Here is a 19078-nt window from a genome sequence, read left to right on the forward strand (position 1 = left end):
GGAGCCCCTCCTCTCCTGCGGATCTCTCCTCAGTGAGTCCTGTGAGCTCTGCAGTCTGACCCTGCCCAGCTCCGTCACAGCGCCCCTCCCCTTGTTCTACTTCCTGCCACAGTGCTCAGCACTTTCTAACGTTCTGGATAACTGACTTGTGGATTATGCTCTTGGTTGTCTGTCTCCCTCACTCCCTCCTCTCCTCATTAGATTGTAAGCGCATTAGGCTATGAATCTTTGTCTGTTTGGTTCATTTTTCAATCTCAAGGTCCTAAAACAATGCCAGACCCATCGTAACCTCTCAACGAAGTGTTATTGCATGAAAGATGTTGAGAGAGCGGCGAGTCTTCTGACTAGAAAATGTTTTCATACAGCGCATTAGTCTTCTCTTACTGCCTAACAAATTACCACAGACTTGCAGCTTAAAATAACACACATTTATTATCTCAAATTTCTGTGGGTCAGGAGTCCAGGCACAGCATGGCTGGGTCCGCTGCTCAGGATGTCACAAGGCTGCCGGCAGGTGCTGGCTGGGGCTGCGGCCTCCTCAAAGTCTCCACTGGAGAGCCTTCCAAGCTCCTCCTGGTTGCTGGTAGGATTCACCTCCTGTGATCGAAGACCGGGGTCCTGTCGGTGGGGGCAGCTCTCAGCTCCTGGAGGCCACCCACACTTCCACTCCTCACATGGCCCTCTCCATAAACCCTCTCATAATGTGGCAGCTTGATTCCTCAAAGCCAGCAAGGGAGAATCCCTCCAGTGCAGGAGACAATGTTTTCACGGGCATGACGGCTCATCACCTTGGCCGTAATCTGTTGTTCAGAAGCAAGTCACAAATCCTACCCACTTTTATGAAGGGGAGGCGATTAAATAGAGTGTGAACATGGAGACATGTAATTTTTCTCTCCCCTCCTCCAACCTTTTTTCCTCCCTGTATTGCATCCTTTGTCTGCCACACAAAGGACTTTAGAAGGTGTTTCAGCTAGGATGAGCTAGGTTATGCTATGCAAGAAGTAACCCCAAAATCTATTGGTTTATTATTTTTTAATGTACTTTTAAAAAATTTTTTGTTCAAACCACGTGTACCACAGGTCAGCTGGGGGCTCTGCCACATCTCTCTGGACTCTGTCACCCAGACCAATAGAGGAGCCATCATCTTAAACGTTGCTGATTACTGTGGCAAAGAGAAAGAAAGGCCTAGAAGGTCTCCCATTGGCAGCCAAGTGCTCCAGCTCACCAATGTTACACCTCACTTCTATTCAAAATGCCCCGCAAGGGGGCCGGCCTATACAATCTACTGTTTCTAAGGGCAAGAGCTGGAAGGGTTGGAGGACAGCACCCCTGTCGCCCCTAGAAAGCCTCTTTACTGAGATGTGGCCCACAGGGAGTTTGTCAATAAAGGAGGTTCAAAGAAGAACAGTTACCTGAAGGACGTTTCATGTCAAGCAGATAAGAGTTACAGAGCTCTCGGCAGTCTGCAGGGGTCCAACTTCAAGGTAAAATGTTCAAAATTAGTACTAGATCATTCACTGATTGGTAATAATGAAAAATTAATAAAGGATGGCTAATTGCACCTAAATGTGCTTGCTGCTTCTTTAGGGTTCTTGTTTTTCATTTGCGTTTGCACTTTGTTTTTTTAATGTACCACAGATGTCAAAACTTAGCTTCCAAAGTATCTTGTCATCATTGTTTCCTTAATAAATTCTGATTGCTCCTGAAGAAAGTACGTGGTACCCGGAATGAAATATTACAAATGACAGTCCTGCAATGTGAAATATCTGAGTCAAAGTGAGCAGGGGTCCTTCTATCTCTGGTTGGGACATTGGAAGTCTTTGTTACCTTGTACTGTAGTGGTTGGTTAAATGTTGGGTTAGGTATCTTGAAACTCAGCCCATAGGCTTTCTGGAAGCTACGAATTTTGGGCTACTTTCCAAAGACTTGCTGGACAGAGGAAAAACCTGATACAAAATCTAAAGTTCTTTTCAACTCTGATATTCTTAAATATTCTATTATGCTCATCCTTGAGCAACTCATTAATACATCATCAAGAGAACTGCCTTGTGAATTGCCCTAAGCTAGTTTTATTCATAACCAAATATTGCCATTGTGACTCAAACTTGTAAACTGTCTCGAACAAGATTCAACAGTGACAACAGACCTGGTTGTGAGTTATAACCCTGACTCTACTACTGACACACCAGGGAGGGCAACTTGGGTTTGCCAAAGGTCAGCATGTGCCTTGTACTACATAGGTACAGTGGTCACTAGGTAGACACCCTCTATCCGTTCTACTCCGAGGGCTTAGGCTCCCAACCCAACCATTGTGATCCCACTTCATTGATAAGGAGTTGGTTTAAGAATGGGCATGTGACTTGATGCTGGCCAATGAGATGTGAGGGGAGTGTGCTAGGTGGCTTCTGGGAAAGGTCTCCTCATTTGTAAGAAATGGGGCCCCTTCTCTTCCTCTAGGCATGTGGTACCTGGATGGGATGCCTGTAACTATTGCAGGGAGAGCAGAGCCAGGAAGCCTGCGTGAAGTAAAACTAGGACCTCTGGACCTACTGTTATTTGAGATAATAAATTGCCTATTGTTTAAAACAATTTCAGTCATTGGCAGTCAAAAGCATCCTAATTGACAACATGAAGGGAAATTGCACAGCCCCTTGCCTATCTTCATTTCCACACGGCGACTATTGGAGGCCCCAAGGAATGTGCTCCAGAAGCTCTGAGCCTGGTGCCACTTTACCAGCCAATATGGACAAAGGGACAACAAGGCAGATGGGTAGGCAGCTTCCTCCGAACACTGCATGGTAGAATTGAGAGACTACGCTGAGCCCCTTGGCCACTCTGCACCAAGATCACAGGCCAGTGCTCACCATCCGTTGTATTAACTATTGCCCATAATCTTGATCTGTAAGATGCCCACTAGGGGGGCTGGCCCCGTGGCCGAGTGGTTAAGTTCGCGCGCTCCGCTTCAGGCGGCCCAGTGTTTCGTCGGTTCGAATCCTGGGGGCGGACATGGCACTGCTCGTCAGACCACGCTGAGGCAGCGTCCCACATGCCACAACTAGAGGAACCCACAACGAAGAATACACAACTATGTACCGGGGGGCTTTGGGGAGAAAAAGGAAAAAATAAAATCATTAAAAAAAAAAAAAAAAAAAAAAAAAAGATGCCCACTAGGATTTTCCCACCTAATTATTTTGGATCTCATATGGTCACTTGGATGATCACAATTCCTGATATATGGATGGATGGGGCTGGAAGGTTAGCTCAAGAGTTACAGGAAGCAGGGATGCATCTGGGGCCTCTTTTCCATCTTAAAGTGCCAACAGGGATTCATAAACTGCAAGGATGTGAACATGCTCAGCAGACATGGACAGAAAGCTTTTTCTCTTTTCTGCTGAGATGGGTCACAGCTTCCATGGCTACATTCTAGGTCTTAGAATAGGGTTTCTCATCCCCAGCACTACTGATGTTTTGGGCCAAATAATTCTTTGTTGTGGGGGCTCTCCTGTGTATCATAGGATTTTAGCAGCATCCCTGGCCTCCACCCACTAGACGCCAGTAGCATTACCCAGTTATGAAAACCAAAAATGTTTCCACACATTGCCAAATGTCCCCTGGGGACATAATCACCCTCCAGTGAGAACCACTGTCTTAGAATGACTCTTAAGTACCCATGGATAAAATATATCTATGTAGTGGACATCCTGTTATTTTCACCCTCAAACCATCCATTCACCTTTATTCTGTTAACAGCACCCTGACTTCTCTGTGCAGAACCACCCCTCTTCTGCTCTCAGCCCACTGGGCTTGGATGGGGCTGGCTCTAACCAGGTACTACAGGGGACTTGTTACCTGGGCTTGATCAGTGGGAGTACAGCATCCTCTTGGCCACAGTGATCTGTTCAGGACTGGTCATGTGGTCCAACTCACGACCCTGAGAGTCAGGTCCAGGACTTTGCCTTGAACTGTTGGACTTGCACTTAGGAGAATATAAGCCTAGAATTGCTGGCTGTCATCTTGTCACTCCAAAGAGAGGGCATCTCTGAGGAAGTAGCCACCACAGATGAAAGGAGAGCAAAGAGAAGGCGAGAGGCTAGTTCCTGACGACATTATCTGAGCCCCTGAATCCAGCAGTGTCTGATGCTAGGTGTCTCCCCTGGAACTTTCTTTTTCTTTTCTTCTTTTTTAATTGCAGTAACATTGATTTATAGTATTACATAAATTTCTGTGTACGTCACTATCCCCTGGACTTTCCACAATGTTCAGCCAATCGATTTCTGTTGGGCTTAAGCTGTTTGTGTTGTGTTTTCTATCACTCACAGGGGATCCTTCCTGCAGCATTTGGGGAGGTTTGATCCGCTTGCGATCTGTAATCTGGCTTCATCTTCCCAATATCCATGCCTTTTTCTGCATCAGGGTCATGGATTACCTGAAGATAGCGTGTCTCTCTTTGCTGGCTTCCCTACCTTTAGGCAATTCTCAAGGATTCTTAGGGGTTGAAAGACAAGCTTGAGGACAGGGAGAGGAGTTCACTTTAGAGGAAGCGGGACTCTCTCCCTCTGGGCCTAGAGAGAAGGGAAACCGATGGGTGAAGAAACAGAGGGTATGATGGTTAATTTTATGTGTCAACCTGACTGGGGCATGGGATGCCCAGAAGTGTGGTTAGATATTATTCTGAGTATGTCTGTGAGGACGTTTCTGGAGGAGATAAACATTTGAAGCAGTAGACTAAGTAAAGTGGATTCCCTCCCCAATGTGGGTGGGCCTCATCCAGTCTGTGGAAGGCCTGAACAGAACAAAAAGGTGGAGGAAGGGAGAATTCACTCTCTCTGCCTGACTATCTTCAAGCTGGGACACCAGTTTTCTTCTACCTTCAGACTGGAACTTAGACCAGCTCTTCTGCTTCTGTGGCCTCAGACTCAGACTGGAGCCACAGTCATGGGCCGCATAACGACGCTTCGGTCAATGATGGACCACATATATGACAGTGGTCCCATAAGATTAGTACCATATAGCCTAGGTATGTAGTAGGCTAGACTATCTAGGTTTGTGTGAGTACACTCTATGATGTTCCCACAATGACGAAATCACCTAACAACACATTTCTCAGAACGTGTCCCCGTCCTTAAGTGACACGTGACTTCGTAGTCTGAGCTCCCCTGCATCTCCAGCTTGCCAACTGCAGGTCTTGGGACTTCTTATCTTCCATAACCAAGTGAACCAATTCCTTCTCATCAATCAGTCAGTCTTATTGGTTCTGTTTCTCTAGAGAAGCCAGACCAATGCAGGGAGGTTTGGGCAGCACAGATGTGGGAGGAAGAAATCTGTGCCTTACTCTGACTCTGGTTCTCTTTCCCATACCTGTTTACACTTCTCTGTTGAAGATGAGGTCACCCTGGCTACTAGCCTTTGCCACTTCACCAAAGGGAGCCTAGTGCCTTAGAAAGAGTCAGTGGAATGAGTAGGGCATGCAGACACAAGGCTTTAAAGAATTTTTTTTTCCTCCCCAAAGCCCCAGTGCATGCTTGTATATCCTAGCTGTAAGTCCTTCTAGTTCGTCTGTGTGAGCCACTGCCACATTATGGCAGCTGACAGACAGATGGTGTGGTTCCACTACCGGGAAATGAACCTGGGCCATCGAAGCAGTAAGAGCACCAAACTTGAACTACTAGGCCAATAGGGCTGGCTCTAAAGAATTTTAATAAAGTCAGTACGTAGTTGGGAATGACTTGGTAGCTTCTACATTTGTTTTGGGGGGCACCTTTTATGCCTTTATGTCATACCTACATGTGACCAGAACTGCCTGGACAGGAGTTGCCTAAGCTGAAAAATAAAACAAACATATTTATATGTAAATTTTATAGACTCCTCCCAAGCACTGTCTTTATTTGTGGGTTATGGGCAGCTAGCATTATATCGAGAAAGACTGATGATTACTCATAAAACCTGGATGGTTTCCTATGTCTAGAGCAGGAAGATTAACAGATTTTGAGACTCCCATAAGAGATGAGGCCCTTACCACCTAGAATATGAACATAGGCCCACACAGGTTTGCAAACAATTTCAGAGCGCCCATGGATTCCCCAGAGAAATCAGGCTACGGGGAGAAATCAGACCGTCTCTGACATGGTGAGGTGGTTTCTTCACAGAATTTTGCCCTGTTCTTTTCAAGTGCCTTAGTTCCCCTGACACATGCTTTATCTCAGGCAGACTGCTTCAGAAGTTTCAAAGAGCACAGAGATTCCTTCAGTCCACGTACTGATGGAAAAATCATGCATTTAGGAGTCAGATCTGAATTCGAGCTCTGGTCTGCCGCTCAGCCGGGTGACTGTGGGCATGTGCACCACCTCTTTGAGCTCCAGCCTGTTTCCCCATCGGTACTGTGGTACAATTCCTAGCCATTTCAGAAGGTAAAGGAAGGATTGCAATACGGTCATGCACCACCCAACGACATTTCGGTCCATGATGGGTATACCACGGTGACCCACAAGACATAAGGCTACTACCATAGAGCCTAGGTGTGTAGTAGGCCATCCTGGCTACATCTGTGTAAGTACACTCTGTGATACTCATACTATGAAATCACCCGACAATGCATTTCTCAGCATGTGTCCCTGTCGTTAATCAACGCACGACTGTAAATATTTGTATTCTTTCCTCTATACTGTGCTGCCTCCCTGAACTTTAAGTTTGACTAATAATTTTGTCGAATTGCCCAATTGTTTTGGCCTCATGCAGACACAGCCAGAGGCTATGAAGTAGAACAAGATTGACAACAAAATCATAATGCCTTGAAGTGTAGGTGTAGGCGTGTGTGTGTTTGCATGTCAGTGTCTGGCTGGGTTTCCTTGTTTGCATCACCCACTCATGCTAGGCAGCTGGTGCTTTCTCCTTCTGCTTAGGTGCTGAGGTCACGATCTGCCCCCACTACTTCTGTCTTCACACAACAGGGCCTCCTGAAGAGGACCCAAATCTCCTCCACGCCCTGTTTCCTCCTAAAGGCTTCACTGTGGCCTTTAGTGTGCCGTATTTCTGTCCTCGTCTTTCAAGGGCACCAAACAACACCTGCTGACATTTATTGAATTGAATCTTCAGCTCTCCAGCTTTCCCTTTCTCTGTGCATGCCCCTAAATTCTCATGGCTCCCCCTTCATGCAGGAGTCATGGTTCAGGGTGCGTAGGCAGCCCTTGCTTCCTCCCCGTGTGTGTTAGTTTCCCGGGACTGCTGTGACAACACACCACAAACTGGGGGGCTTAAGCCCCAGAACTGTTCTCTCACAGCTCTCAGGGTCAGAAGGCCCCTGTCAGCATCCCTGGGCTGAAGTCGTGGTGTCGATAGAGCTGTGCTCCCTCTGGAGGCGCTAAGGGAGAATCCTTCCTGGCTTCTTCCAGCTTCTGCTGGCTGCCAGCATTCCTTGGTTTATGGCTTATGGCCATATCACTCCAAATTTTGCCTCCTTTGTCACATTGCCTTCTCCTTTGTGTATGTGTGTCTGAATTCTCCCTCCACCTCTCTCATACAAGGACATGTATCCTTAGTTAGCACTTCCCCAGATAACCTCCCCATGTCAAGATCCTTAATTTTATCACATCTTTTGCTATGGAAGGTAATATTCACAGTTTCCGCGGATTAGGGCCTGATATCTCTGGGGGAATTTTTCAGCCTACCACACTATAGACAGCCCCACTGAAGGGGTGTGCCCAGGGGGCTGTGTTATTCCAGGCGACCCTATCTACCTGGTCACGGCTGGCTGGGCAGAAGTGGACTCCTGACTCAGGAGAAAGAATCCACAGGCTGGATGGAGTTAATCAGATAGGGTGCCAGGGGCCCAGTTTCAAATTCCTGGGAAAAAGAGTGTCCCCAGCAGCTCAGACCCATGCATTAACATAGTATACGTAAGGTCAGGAGGTGGTAGGCCATGGTGGCAGCTTTACCCACCTGGGTGCCAGCTACAGGTAAGAGACAGCAAGGGCACGAGCAAGGGCTGGTCCTGAGTGGAGAAGGAGCATGGAGGAAATGTACCCGATGGCTCAGACAAGAGAGCCCTCAGCCCCTGAGAAGTGAAAGCCTTCTTGGTTCTGGGCTTCTGGTTCTCGTCCCCTGTGTGAGCAGCCCACTTTTTGTCTCTGACACATGGACATCCATGAAGTTAGCTCTTGCATCCTTTAAAAAAAAACCCTGCTGTATTTGAAGTAGGTTAAGTTAGCTGCTGTTCTTCGCAATCCAAAGACCCCTAACCCAGGCTCTCCTCTCCATCTCTCGTGGCCTCGGTGGGGCCCCCTGTTTTGTTGAGGGGAAACTCTCTTTTACCTTAAACCTGTCTCTACCTCTTCTCACTTCTCGCTCTAACTGCAGCATCCCCAATGGCGTCGACCCACCACAGGCGCGCTGACGCTCTCTCACAGGGAGAACGGAAGGGTCTCCTTCTCCCCCTTCTGCCCCTTCTCCACATCTAGATCAGTCACTCCCGCCAGTTCCCCATTATTATCACCTGAAATTCAAGCCATTCATCTGTTCAATTCTTGCCAAATAATCACTGCTCACAGGCCCTTCCCACCAGAGCTCGTCTCCACCTCTTAGATCATTTCAACCCTGTGTTTATCCTTCTTTTTCTCTTTACATCCCCTGCCATAATCCGCATTGACAACAACATCCATCTTTAATGAACAGTAACCCCTTTGATCTCACGGCTCCCAGCCTCCCAGCCTTGCTTGATTTCCAGCTCCACTTCGCATCGCCACCCACAGGCAGGGCTGCGTCCTTAGATCTCGTTGCTCGCTCCGTACAGGTCCGGAAGAGGAGTCATATCCGACACACCTTTTGCCCACCTCTTACATCCTTACCTGCCCTCTCTCTTTCTCCCTTTCTGTGGACAGCTCCACCTGTGCCTAGCCAGCCCTTTTGTTCATTTCCTAGAGCTGCCATAACAAATTTCCACTAACTTGGTGGCTTAAAATGATGGAGTTTGTTCTCTCCCAGTTCTGCAGGTTGGAAGTGTGAAATCATCGTGTCGGCAGGGCCTCACTCCATCTGGAGCTTCTAGAGGAGGATCCGTTCCTCACCTCCTCCAGCTGCCCGTGGCTCCAGGCATTCCTTGGTTTGCGGCCGCATCACTCCACTCTCTGTCTCTGTCTTCACATGGCCTTCTCCTTTGAGTCTCCTCCCCTCCTCTTACCAGGGGAGGATTTAGGGCTCAATCCTAATCCAGGATGATCTCTTCTCAAGATCCTTAACTTCTGTAAAGACCCTTTTTGCAAATAAAGTCATGTTCACAGTTTCCAGCGGGCAATCTTTTGGGAGACTGCCATTCGAACCACTGCACCTCTCCCGTTTCAAATTTGAAAAACACGCCACACTGTAGGGCCTGGGATCTGGCTTCCTACAGCCAACAAGGGGACAGGCAAAGCAAGCTGGATGTGTGAGGAAGTAACTCCCAACTGACGAAGCTTGACCAATGGAAAACAAGAGAAAGAAGAAACCAGGGAGATGAATCTCGCCCTCCCTGGCCCTCCTCCCACCCCGCTGAAGAAGGCTTACATGTTCCAGCAAGCCTGCCAGCCAAGCTGCCCAGCTCTTCCAAGCTCTTCCTGAAGACAACCCCTTCACCCCCTTCTTCTTCCCTCACCTCGCTTCCCACTGCGGCTCATTCACACCTCCCAGGGCTTGTGCTCTCAAATAAATTGTTAGCACCTTATTCCCTGTCTCAAGCTTTGTTTTCTACAGGAATCAAGCTACAACTCTAGCCGCCTATGCCCTGAGTTTCCATTGAACGGGAAGTGGCACCCTGATCTCCTCAGATACGTTCTTGTTTCCTGTGCCCCTTGTTTCCCACCACAGCTGATTGAGTGAGAGGTCTGTAGGCTGCCTCCTGCCCTGTTGGAAGCTGTGTGATGGACACAGCCAGCAGAGTGAGGAGAAGCAGGAAGGCCGGGAGAGGAGGCAGGAGCAGAAACAGATACGAGAATGACACAACGCTGGCGTAGGATAATGGGGTAGATAAGAGAAGAGATTACTGGGGGCTCATGACTGGAGAGAGGCAAGAGGAGGAGGGGGACAGGTTGGGCAGCTGTGCCTAGACCTTGAGAGATATGAGGGTGACTGCAGAGTGCCTCCCGCACCTCCTTGGCCCTCGGAGTCCGTACGTGAACTCCTGCCACTTGAGCTAAGGAGGGCATCCTGACTCCCGCAGCCTAAAAGAGCTCACTTAACGCGATTTCCTTGGCCCTTACCCTAGCTGAAGGCCCACCAAACATGCTCTTGGCTCCACCAGATGTTTAATCATTGCGCCCTTCCCCAAATGAGCCACTTTCATTTTACCCAGTTCACCACTTCATGCCACCATCATTGCCATCCGAGGCTTTCTTCTCCTCTCAGCTTTTTTCTATGTCACTCTTCAGTCTTAGATTCATAGATATCTTCTTCCCTCTGCTTCTTTTTTATTGTACACACATAAAATTTAGCATTTTAACCATTTTAAGTGTATAGTTCAGTGGCATTGAGTACATTCACAATGTTGTGTAACCATCGCTACTATCTGTTTCCAGAACTTCTTTATCATCCCAAACAGAAAATCTATACCTGTTAAATAGTAACTCCCCCTTCTTCCCCACCCTCAACCCCTGGTAACCTCCATTCTACTTTCTGTCTCTTTGAATTTGCCTATTCTAGCTACTTTGTAGAAGGGGAATGATGCAATATTTGTCCTGTGGGGCCTGGCTTGTTGCACGTAGCACGTTTTCAGGTTCATCCATGTCGTAACACGTAACAGAACTTCTTTCCCTTTTATGACTGGATAACATTCCATTGCAGGTGTGTGCCACATTTTGTTCATCCATTCATCAGTTGATAGACACTTGGGTTGTTTCTACCTTTGGGCCATTGCGACTAACGTGGCTATGAACATTGGTGTACAAGCATCTGTTCAAGTCCCTGTCAGTTCTTTTGGGTATATAGCTAGGATTGGAATTGCTGAATCAGCCAGTAATTCTATGTTTAACTCTGTAAGGAACTGCCAAATTGTTTTCCCAAGCAGCTGCACCATTTTACACTCCCACCAGCTGTGCATGAGGGTTCTAATTTCTCCACATCCTCACCAACACTTATTTTTCATTTTATGTTTGTTTTTGTTTTATGCTAGCCATCATAATGTGTGTGAAGTGATATCTTATTGTGGTTTTGATTTGTACTTCCTCAGTGACTAATGATGATCTTTTCATTTGCTTATTGGCTATTTATATAACTTCTTCAGAGACATGTCGGTTCAAGTCCTTTGCCCATTTTTGAAGTGGGTTGTTTGTATTTTTGTTCTTGAGCTGTAGAAGTTCTTTATATATTCTAGGTGTTAATTCTTACCAGATAGATGATTTGCAAATATTTTCTGCCATTCTGTGGGTTGTCGTATTCTCTTGAGAGCGTCCTTTGATGCACAAAAGTTTTTAATTTTGATGAATTCCAATTTATCTATTTTTTCTTTTATTGTCTGTGCTTTTGGTGTCATATATAAGAACTCATTGCCAAATCCAATGTCATGAAGGTTTTCCCCTTGTATTTTCTTCTAAGAGCTTGATAGATTTAGCTCTTAAGTTTAGGTTTTTGACCTATTTTGAGTTAATTTTTGTGCATGACATAAGGTAAGGGTCCAACATCATTCTTTGCACGTGGTTATCCATTTTCCCGGAACTAATGTTGAAAAGACCGTCCTTTCCCATTGAATGGTGTGGAACTCATGTTGCAAATCAATTGACCACATAAGAGAGGGTTTATTTCTGGGCTCTCTATTCTATTCCATTGGTCTACATGTCTGTCTTTATGCCAGTACCACACTCTATTGATTACTGTAACTTTGTAGTAAATTTTGACATCAGAAAGTAGGAGTCCTCCAAGTTTGTTCTTCGTTTTCAAGATTGTTTTGGCTATTTAGGGTCTTTTGAGATTCCATATGAATTTTAAGATGGATTTTCCTATTTCTGCAAAAAATTCCCATTCGAACTTTGATAAAGGATTGCATTGAATCTGCAGAATGTTTGGGGTAGTATTATCATCTTTACAATATTGAGTCTTCCAATCCATGAACACAAAATGTCTATTTATATCTCCTTTAATTACTTTTAACACTGTTTTATAGTTTTCAGTGCACAAGTCTTTCACCTCCTTGGTGAAGTTTTCCTGTGTTTTATTCTTTTTAATGGTATTGCAAGTGGAATTGCTTTCTTAATTTCTTTTTTGGATTGCTCATTATTAGCATATAGAAATGCAACTGATTTTTGAGGGTTGATTATGTATCTTGCCACTTCGGTGAATCTGTTTATCAGCTCTAACAGGTTTTTGTGGAATCTTTAGGATTTTTCTACGTATAAGATTATGTTATCTGTGAACAGAAATCATTTTACTTCTTCCTTCCTAATTTGGATGCCTTTTATTTGTTTTTGCTATCTAGTTGCTCTGGAAAGAACTTTCAATACTGTGTTAAATAGAAGTGCTGAAAGTAGGTCTTTGTCTTGTTCCTGATCTTAGGGGAAAAGCTCTCAGCCTTTTGGCATCGGGTCTCATGTTAGCTGTGGCCTTGTCATATGTGGACTTAATTATGGTGAGGAAGCTCCCTTCTATTCCTAGTTTATTAAGTGTTTTTTTAATCATGAAAGGGTGTTGAATTTTGTCAAATACTTTTTTCGGCATCAATTGAGATGATTATGAAGGTTTTTTTTCTCCTTCATTATATTAATGTGTATTACATTGATTAATTTTCATATATCAAACTATCCTTTCATTCCAGGAATAAATCCCACTTGGTCGTGGTATATAGTCTTCTTATTATGCTGCTAAAGTCACTTTGCTATTATTTTATTGAGGATTTTTGCATCAATATTAATAAGGGATAATTTCATTACATCCCATAAGTTTTGGTATGTTGTTTTTTCATTTTCATTTGTCTCAAAGTATTTTTAAATTTCCCTTGTGATTTCTTATTTGCCTCATTGGCTGTTTAAGAATATGTTGCTTGAACCTGTTAGAATGGCAAAAAATATCCAAAACCAAGAGTGACAAATGTTGGAGAGGCTGTGGAGAAAAGGGAACCCTCATACACTGTTGGTGGGAATGCAAACTGGTGCAGCCACTATGGAAAACAGTATGGAGATTCCTCAAAAAGTTAAGAATAGAAATACCTTATGACCCAGCCATCCCACTACTGGGTATCTATCCTAAGAACCTGAAATCAGCAATTCCAAAAGTTCCATGCAGCCCTATGTTCATCGCAGCATTATTCACAATAGCCAAGTCATGGAACCAACCTAAGCGCCCAGCAACTGATGACTAGATAAAGAAGATGTGGCATATATATATACAATGGAATACTACTCAGCAACAAAAAAGGACAAAGTCATCCCATTCACAACAACATGGATAGACCTTGAGGGTATTATGTTGAGTGAAATAAGCCAGACAGAGAAAGACGAACTCTGTATGACTCCACTCATAGGTGGTAGTTAACATACGGACAAAGAGAACTGATCGGTGGTTGCCAGGGGAAAGGGGGGTGGGTGGAGGGCACTAGGGGTGAAGTGGTGTACCCACAACATGACTAATAATGATGTACAACTGTAATTTCACAAGGATGTTAACTTGCATAACCTTAATAAAACAACAACAACAACAACAACAGAATATGTTGTTTGATTTCCATGTATTTGTGAATTTTCCTATTTTCCTTCTGTTATAGATTTCTAGTTTCATTCCATTGTGATAAAAAGATATTTTGCATGATTTTGATCTTTTAAACTTATTAAGACTTGATTTGTGGCCTAACACATAATCTATCCTAGAGAATGTTCCATGTGCTCTTGAGAAAAATCTGTATTCTGCTGTTGTTGGGTGGAGTGTTCTGTATGCCTATTAGGTCTAATCGGTTTATACTGCTGTTCAAATCCCCTATTTCCTTATTGATCTTCTGTCTGGTTGTTCTATCCATTATTGAAAGTGAGATATTGAAGTCTCCAACTATCACCAGAATTATCTGTTTCTCCTGTCAATTCTGTTAATATTTGCTTTGTTAATTTTGGGAGTGGGTGTCTGTTGTCTGGTTTGTCTGTGTTTATAATTGTTATATCATCTTGACGAATTGACCCTTTTATCAATATATAACGTCCTTCTTTGTCTCTTATAATAGTTTTTGGTTTAAAGTCTATTTTATCTGATGATAGTATAGCCACCACAGCTCTCTTTTGGTTACTATTTGCATGAAATATCTTTTTCCATCCTTTCGCTTTCAACCAATTTGTGTCCTTAGATCTAATGTGAGTCTCTTATAGACAGCATATATTTGGATGATGTTTTCTTCATCTACTCTGCTTTTTGGTGAGTTTAGTCCACTCACATTTAAAGTAATTACAGGTACAAAAGGACATCTGCCATTTGCCATTTGTTTTCTGTATGTCTTATAGCTTTTTTGTCCCTCATTTCCTCCATTACTACCTTCTTTTTTATTTAGCTGATGTTTTTGTAGTGATATATTTTGCTTTCCTTCTCATTTCCTTTTGTGTATGTTCTATAGATTTTTTTTGATTATCATGACATTAACATTTAAAATCTTAAAGTTATAACAATTTACTTTTAATTGCTATCAACTTGACTTCAATAGTATATAAAAACTGCTCCTATACAGCTGCTTCTCCACCTCTTTATGTTATTTCCGTTACAAATTACATTTTTATACATTGTGGTTCCAACAACATAAATATTTATTTTTATGCATTTGTCTTTTAAAACATGTAGAAAATTCTAAAAGTGGAATTAAAAACCAAAATTACCTTAATACTGGCTTTTATATTTGCCCACATATTTACTTTTATTGGAGATTTTTATTTCTCTACACAGCTTCAAGTTGCCCTGCAGCATCTTTTCATTTCACTCTGAATAAGTCCCTTCATTATTTCTTGTAGGGCAGGTCTGGTGGTAATGAACTCCGTCAGCTTTTGTTATATAGGAATGTTTTAATTTCTTGCTCATTTTTTTTTGGGGGGGGGGAAGATTAGCCCTGAGCTAACTACTGCCAGTCCTCCTCTTTTTTGCTGAGGAAGCCTGGCCCTGAGCTAACATCGTGCGCATCTTCCTCTACTTTATACGTTGGACGCCTACCACAGCATGGCATGCCAAGCAGTGCCATGTCCACACCCGGGATCCAATCCAGCGAACCCCGGGCCGCCAAGAAGCGGAACTTGCGAACTTAACCACTGTGCCACCAGGCCGGCCCCAATTTCTTCCTCATTTCTGAAGAACAGTCTTGCCAGATATAGAACTCTTGGTGGACAGTTTTTCTTTTAGCACTTTAAACATATTGTTCCTTTGCCTTCTGGCCTCCAAAGTTTCTGATGAGAACTCAGCAGATGATCTCATTGAGGATTGCTTGTATGTGTTGTCGCTTCTCTCTTGCTGCTTTCAAGATTCTCTCTGTCTTTGTCTTTTGACAGGTTAATTATAATGTGTCTTGGTGCCAATCCCTTTGAATTTATCCTACTTCAAATTTATTGAGCTTCCTGGATTTGTATGTTCATGTTTTTCATCAAATTTGAACTGTTTTTGGCCATTATTTCTCCAAATAATCTTTCTGCTCATTCTTGGACTCACATAATGCAGTGTTGGCCCATGCATCTGATGGTATCCCACAGGTCCCTTAGGCTCTATTCATTTTTCATCATTCTTTTTTATTTCTACTTCATACTCAGGAATTTCAGTTGTTCTATCTTCAAGTTTGCTGATTCTCTTTTTCTGGTTCTTCACATCTGCTGTTTAACCCCTCTACTGAGTTCTTAATTTCAATTATTTTACTTTTCAGCTCTAGAATTTGGGTTTGATTCTTTTTAATAATTTCTGTCTCTTTAATGATATTCTCACTTTGTTTATACACCATTTTCCTGATTTCCTTTAGTTCTTTGTCTGTATTTTCCTTTAATTCTTTGAGCATATTTAAGATAACTGTTTCAAACTATTTTCCTAGAAAGTCTGATGTCTGCCATTTTGCAGAGACAGTTTCTGTCAGTTTATTTTATTCCTTTGAGTGAGCTATATTTTACTGTTTCTTTGTATTCCTTGTGAATTTTTGTTTTTTAAAAAAAACTATTATAGTGTAACTCTGAAGATCAGATTCTCTCTCTTCCACTGGGTTTGCTAGGATTTTTTGTTTGTTTTTTGTTTTGTTTTGTTTTATTGTTGAAGGATTTTTTGTTTGTTTTTTGTTCTGTTTTGTTTTATTGTTGAAGGGTATGATAGCCCATCTTCCACTGGGTTTGCTAGGATTTTTTGTTTGTTTTTTGTTTTGTTTTGTTTTATTGTTGAAGGGTATGATAGCCCATCTGTTTTGAGACTTTTCTAAACTATTTTTGCAAGGACTATTCCTTGTCGTGTATGGTCGCTGAAGTCTCTGTTCCTTTTTGCTGATGATTTGACAGAGATTTCCTTGGGTATCAGGAACTAAAACACACACACTCACACAAAAACAAAACATCTCTCCTTGTCTTTGCAGATGGGCTCTGTGCTGGGCGCTCCTTCAGCTCTCAGCTAGGCTCACACTGAGCCCAGGGATCAGCCCAAGGTGAACTCTTAAGGTCTTTGTAGGTCTTTTCTGAGCATGTGTCTTGCCCTGGGCATGTGCATGGCTCTCTAAATCCCTCCACATATATGGCAGTTTTTGAATGCCCTAGTTTCCCAAAGAATCTCACCCTAGCTTTCCCTCCAGATCCTGGTAATCCATTGTTTGTCTCAACCCATCTCTTGCCGCAGACATCTGTGGGTCTTTAGTCCACCTTTTGGTTTTTATGAGCAGTGTCCACCATTCATCTTACCTGAGCTCCAAGTTAAGTGAAACAAAGATGAGTGCCTTGCATCAGGTCCTTCAAGTATCCCCCAGACAGGTTTAGAACAGACATACACAAGAATTTGTGAATGAGATCTCCTCTGCAACCTCCAGTTTAAAAGATGGGGTATCGAATTGGGAATACAGGCTGCTGCTACTTCAAGACTAAAGCTGTGCTGGGCCAGGGAGGGACTGGGGTGAGGGCAAATAAAAATGCCACAAAACTTTCCTACCACCTTATAGATGGCTTTTCTTCTTTCTATTTTTGATTTAGTGTAAATATTTGACTTTTGTCCCAAGTTCTGACAAAGTTGATTCAGTCAGTTTCTGCTTTTTTTTTTTTTTTGGTTTTTGTGGTAGAGCAAGAGCTTGGAGCTTCCTAGTCAGCCATTTTTCTCTGCCCTTCCCTCTAGTTTTAGCACTCTTTCATGTGAAAAAGACCAATCACATTTTCTGAGTACCTCCTATGTGACATAAGTACTAGGGAGATTACAGCAAACAAGGTGGACACAGTCCTTGCCCTCATATGGCAAGAGATCATAAAACAAATAACTGAGATAATTGCATTTCTAATGTGCACCGTGAGCTGGGGGAAGGCTAATATAATATAGAGAATGACAGGACCTGGTGGGGTTTGGGAGTGTTGTTTTTCTAGTATGCCAGGGAAAGGCTCCTTGAATTGGGATATTGAAGTGAGAAAGCAGCCCACTCAGTAAAGAGTGGGGACAAAGAGGATGCCAGGCTAATGGGCAGCACTGGTCAAAGCCATGATGTAGAAACATGCTTGCAGGACTGAAAGGCAACCACTGAAATCGCAGGACCCTGAGTAAGGAGAGGAGGGCGCAACACGCAGCAGGGGAACAGGACAGCAGTTGAAGGCCACTGGAAGTTCAATGGGAAGCTGTATTTTAAGCAGAGGAGTGACACAATTTGATTGACCTTTTAACATCCCTTGTTGCTGAGTTGAGAACTGAGTGGAGCATGGTTTTGTGGAAGCAGGGAGGCTAGCTGGGAGGATGTTTGTAACAGTCCCAGAGAGATGTTATGGTGGTGTGCACTGAGGCGGTGGCAGTGGAGATGCAGGGAAGAGGAAGATGTGGTTGTGTTGTGGTAGAGGATGTGGCAGGACTTCCTGACGGATTGATTGGATGGATGAGGGGATGGGCAAGGGAGAACTTAAGGACAATTCCTAGTTTTCTACAGGTGATGACTAGATGATGGTGCCACTTACTGTGGTGGGGGAAGTCTGAGAGAGAAAGAGTGCTCTCAATTTATCTTGAAATATCTATAAGACCTACAAGGGAAAATGTTGAGAAGGGAGTAGAACATTAAACTGTGGTTCAGAGATGAGAAGACTGGGCTAGAGATGTAAATTTGGAAGTCACCAAAATATAAATGATATTTAAACCCATGGGAATTAATGAGATCACCTAGGGAGAGCATGTAGAGAGAAAAGAGAAGGGACAGCTCAAACCTAACATTTAAAGGTCAAGCAGATGAGGTGAACCAGCAAAGGAACTGCCAAATGTTAGCAGGACCCTAAAAGGTGTCCAGAGCAGAGCCCCTGAGCCTGCATTCACTGAAACAGACTTGCTCTGGAATCACCCAATGGCGTCTAATTGCTTGAATTGCTTAGATCGTATCTGTGTTTACACTCAGGAATTGTGGAAGGCGAAGGCAGATGGAAACGCTGCTTTAAAAGGTCAGTGAATCTTCCTGGGTGGGGCCAAGAGATCCCCAGAGCTTCTTCCAGATCTTTGCTGCTATAATGACAACCCGCTGTGCAGGAATTATTCAGGCTTCCTCAGGTGCTTTAGGAAGTAACTCTTTGTGTCTGAGCCACCAAAAAGGGAAAAGAGGGCTGGAGAGAGGTTCCTTGTATACGGCTGTCTCAGTTTCCACCTGAGTTCACTTTTTGTGTTTACGTACTAAATTAGTATGCCTTTTTCCCTTTTATAATGAATATATGCCTTTATAACATCCACATTTAATGCTGTCAAGATTGCTCTGGGGCCAGCCCAGTGGCATAGCGGTTAAGTGCACACATTCCGCTTCAGCGGCCTGGGGTTCACTGGTTTGGATCCCGGGTACGGACATGGCACCACTTGGCAAGCCATGCTGTGGTAGGCGTCCCACATAGAAAGTAGAGGAAGATGGGCACGGATGTGAGCTCAGGGCCAGTCTTCCTCAGCAAAAAGAGGAGGATTGGTGGCAGATGTTAGCTCAGGGCTAATC

General features: G+C 43.8%; 1 long non-coding RNA gene across 1 annotated transcript in view; it reads right to left on the reverse strand.

Moving 5' to 3' along the window:
- Positions 1-414: 414 nt before the first annotated feature.
- The window catches only part of LOC138916191 (uncharacterized), a 39720-nt gene continuing 21056 nt past the window's right edge, over positions 415-19078 (reverse strand). The window contains exons 2-3 of the long non-coding RNA XR_011423092.1: positions 1413-1477; positions 415-597 (exon numbers count right to left, since the gene is read on the reverse strand). This is a non-coding gene — a long non-coding RNA (uncharacterized lncRNA). The remainder of the gene's footprint in view (positions 598-1412; positions 1478-19078) is intronic.

This window comes from Equus caballus, chromosome 11, assembly GCF_041296265.1.
Source record: "Equus caballus isolate H_3958 breed thoroughbred chromosome 11, TB-T2T, whole genome shotgun sequence".
NCBI classification, from domain to species: domain Eukaryota; kingdom Metazoa; phylum Chordata; class Mammalia; order Perissodactyla; family Equidae; genus Equus; species Equus caballus.